Below are 4046 nucleotides of genomic sequence, written 5' to 3' on the forward strand. Positions count from 1 at the left end.
ACTTGCAATGCAGAGGACCTGGGTTGGATCCATGGTTGGGAACTAAAATCCCACGTGCCTCAGAGCTACTGAGCCGGAGCAGCAAAACTAGAGTCGGGGCACTGCAACAAAAGATCAGAATTCATGTAATGAAGATCCCATATGCTGCAGCTAAGACGTGATGCAGCCAGATAAATACTTTTTTTTTTTAATTCTAGGAAACAATTGGAGGGAGCCCTTTGCATTTTGAGAAGGAGGAAGCTTTCTTCACTCACTGTGTCTTGTATATTCCGGAAACTAAAGATGCTGAACACCCAGAGCCTAAAGCAGCCTCTCGGAGGAGGATGGTAAGTTGCTGGCAGATGCCCACTAGGACAAAGACAGGACTTTGCCCACTAGGACAAAGACCTGCCTGAGAGTCGTGGGCCCCATGGTGGACTAAGGAGGGCGAGGGGTGGAGCCAGCTTGCTAGGCAGGGAGACCACCTCTCCCAAATACCTGCAAACACAGCACACTGTGGTCCTGGGGGCTGCGGCAGTGAGCTGGGGGTAGGGAGGGCCTCCGAGGCCAGTACAGGGAGGTCTGAAGGCCAGGCAGTCCAGGTCCTGGAAGGCCAAGGGCACCACACGGAGGAATCTAGACTTTGCCTGTGTCAGTTGAACCATGGATGCCTGAGAAGCCCCCAACAGGTGGCAGAGGCTCTGAAGCATCTCCAGGTCCAAGGTCAAGACGACCTTTTGAATGTATCTAAAGCTGTGTGGGACTGAGTCTGTGGTCAGTCCCCGCCAAACCATTGTCTGCACATACTGGCGTGGCCCTGGACTGGAAGGTGTGGAGGAAGTAAAGATTCTCTTCTGGGCTGCACAAGGTGCTTCGCAAAACAATCACAACACCTGCCGTTCACTTCCAAACATCTCCAGGAGCAGCCAGGAAAAGTCTGGCCAGGCGTGCGCTTGGAAACTTTGTAACTTTGCAGAGGAGACCAGTGACTTCCTCCTGGCCCTGAAAGTGGCTGCAAACTCCTCAAACTCAGGTGAAGTATTCTTCATGCAACCCTGACTCCTCCACAGGCAGGAAACAGTCCCAGAACCAAATTGCTGAGCCAAAGATAGAAGTCAGAGAAGAGACAGAAGTCAGAGAAGTAATAAAAACAAGATGATACAGGTTAAATGCATTCCTACTGATTTTATTATTGACAGCTGATGCCATTTATGCTGCAAACGACCCTACGGGTAGGCACTATTTTTATTCTCTCCATTTTACACATAAGCAAACTGAAGCCCAGAGAGTTAAACTAATTTGCCTAGGGTCACACAGCTTATCAGTGGCCTTGGTTGGAACTAGGACCTCCAGTCCTGAGTCCCCAGCAACTTGCCTCTTACTCGGTCACTCCTGTGACCTGGCATCACAAATCGCCAGGCAGAGGACCACTGTGATCGCTGTGGACTCATCTCTGGACGGTGTAGGCTCTGGCTGTGGGACCAGTGGTCAGCCTATCTCACCCATGCTGACTGGTCTCCAAGGAACCCTGAGCGGGTCACCCTCCCGGCCAGGCCTCATGAAAGTGGGGGTGGGGGTGGGGGGAGGCCATGCAAGAAGCTTTAGCTGTCCTGCCACCAGGCCCTGGACCAACCCCAGCCACCTTAGGTGAAGTGTAAAGGTCTCTGGCTTCAAGAAGAAAGCCAGACTTTCCAGCGGGTCACCCTCCTGGCCAGGCCTCATGAAAGTGGGGGTGGGGGAGGGGGGAAGCTGTGCAAGAGGCTTTAGCTGTCCTGCCACCGGGCCCTGGACCAACCCCAGCCACCTTAGGTAAAGTGTAAAGGTCTCTGGCTTCAAGAAGAAAGCCAGAGTTTCCAGGACTGGGCATCAGGCTGAGGCCCTGACGACGCAGGTGAAGACTGGGAAGTATTACAGAGAGAACCAGAGGATCGCAGAGACTCACACTCGTGGATAACAGGCCAGAACTGCTCAAGCCCCTCCTGGCTCTGAATTCGGTGTGGCTGCCATTGAACACCCCAGGGGGTGGGGGTGTGTGTGAGCCTCCCTCTCAGGGGGTGCGAGGGTAAATGAACTAACACAGCGAAGAACCCAGAACAGTGTCTGACCCACAAGAGCCTCATGGCTTCTCCAGATCCCCCAGGCATCCTTTAGGTCTTCCTGCAAGTGTTACTTGGCGACACCCCTGACCACCTGCCCCAGACTTCCCCCCCCCCATCACCCCCAGCCCTCGCCAAACCTCCTTCTGCTTCATTTCTCTCCTGGGCTTTTTTCTCCATCTAACCTAGCTTCTCAGCAAGATCATGTCCAGCTTGCTCCTCCTCGGCGAGTCCCCCAGGCCCTGGCATGAGCCACTCCAAGCCCCACGCTGAGCTCAAATCAATGCTTCTCGAACTTGAACCTGCAGAGTCATTACCAGGGATCTTGTTAAATATAGAAATGAAATCAGCAGGGCTGGGTGGGCCGGAGGATCAGCCTTTGGAGGTCATTCCCAGGTCATGAGCCGGAATTCAGGCTCTAGAATTTACCCTACGGGCTGATGTTCTTTTCATTTTTCTTTTCTCCCCCCACCTACCTCCTGCGCACTTTTCTTTCTGCTCACTATCACTCTGTTCCAGCTTTTCTCTGTTCCACTCTTTCTCTCCCTTGCCTTCTCTCCTCCCATCTCTCCATCACTCCATCTCTGTCTTTTTAAAAACATTTATTTTATTTGGCTGGGCCAGGTCTTTAGTTGTGGCATATGGGCTCCCTGATCAGGGATCAAACCCAGGTCCCCTGCCTTGGGAGCCACTGGACCACCAGGGAAGTTCCACTCCATCTCTTGATCACCCTTCCTAACTCCCTTCTCATCTCTTCCTTTCCTTTTCCTTTTCTTTCCCCTGCCCTACGCTGCCCCCCTCCTCCCCACCATTAGGTGCCCCAGGAAGTAATTGGTACCCTCAGGAATTGTCCCAACCTACTGGACTCAAAGTTCAAATTCCCTGATTCGAGGGGATTCCAGGTAAGTAGCAGGACTCCTTGTGTGCAGAGGAAAAACAAGATTAAACCAGGAGCCCCCTGAATTTAGCTATTCAGAGCTGGGCTCATCACATTCCCTTCTTAATAACCACATAATGACTCCTATTAACAGCCCATCAAAGGCAATTACGCCTCTGAAGGAACAAAGGCTCCCACAAGCTATTTTTCTCACCGTTTGTAGCAAATGGCTCTTATTCCACACCTGCATCCTAACTGCTCCCCCTCTTCTGAGGGCAAATAGTACAGATTTGTCTTCTCTAGCAGCTTCTCAGCAGACGGCTCCTCGCCTATCCTTTCCAAAGGGACAGAGAGGGACCCTAGGAAAATCTTCATAGTCTTTTCCTTTTTTGCATTTAGTGGGGACATTTGATGGAGGCACAAGAAATAAAAAATCTGTCTGGCAGAAATACTCATAAGCACCTCTGTTTACAAGCTTATTTATGTAGCGTGGATTTTAGGAGTGGAAAATCAGAAATTACTTCCATGACCATCACAGTCAAGTTCAGTAGAATACTGGAGAGTCATAAAAACAAATGGGTGGGCCCAGAGCAATAATAAGAGCCTATGTTGACAAATCTGGACAGCACATTAAAAAGCAGAGACATCACTTTGCTGACAAAGGTCCATATGGTCAAAGCTATGGTTTTTTCAGAAGTCACATACGGATGTGAGAGTTATATCATAAAGAAGGCTGAACACCAAAATATTGATGCTTTTGAATTGTGGTGGAGACGACTCTTGAGAGTCCCTGGGAGTACAAGGAGATCAAACCAGTCAATCCTAAAGGAAATCAATCTGAATATTCATTGGAAGGATTGATACTGAAGCTGAAGCTCCAATACTTGGCCACCTGATACGAGAAGCCAACCCATTGGAAAAGACCCTGATGCTGGGTAAGATTGAAGGCAGGAGAAGAAGGGAGCAACAGAGGAGGAAATGGTTGGCTGGCATCACCGACTCGATGGACATGAGTTTGAACAAGCTCCAGGAGATAGTGAAGGACAGGGAAGCCTGGCATACTGCAGTCCATGGGGTCACAAAAGTCAGACACG

The 4046-nt window shown here is 50.6% G+C and overlaps 1 long non-coding RNA gene across 1 annotated transcript; it reads right to left on the bottom strand.

Annotated features, from left to right (window-relative positions):
• LOC123331414 lies at positions 1 to 3589 on the bottom strand. Its single transcript, XR_006548044.2, has 2 exons — positions 2216 to 3589; positions 1 to 1076 (listed from the first exon to the last, which is right to left on the bottom strand). It is a non-coding gene; the product is annotated as an uncharacterized LOC123331414 (long non-coding RNA).
• Between the last annotated feature and the right edge of the window lie 457 nt (positions 3590 to 4046).

The sequence above is a fragment of the Bubalus bubalis genome, chromosome 23 (assembly GCF_019923935.1).
Source record: "Bubalus bubalis isolate 160015118507 breed Murrah chromosome 23, NDDB_SH_1, whole genome shotgun sequence".
Classification (NCBI taxonomy): Eukaryota; Metazoa; Chordata; class Mammalia; order Artiodactyla; family Bovidae; genus Bubalus; species Bubalus bubalis.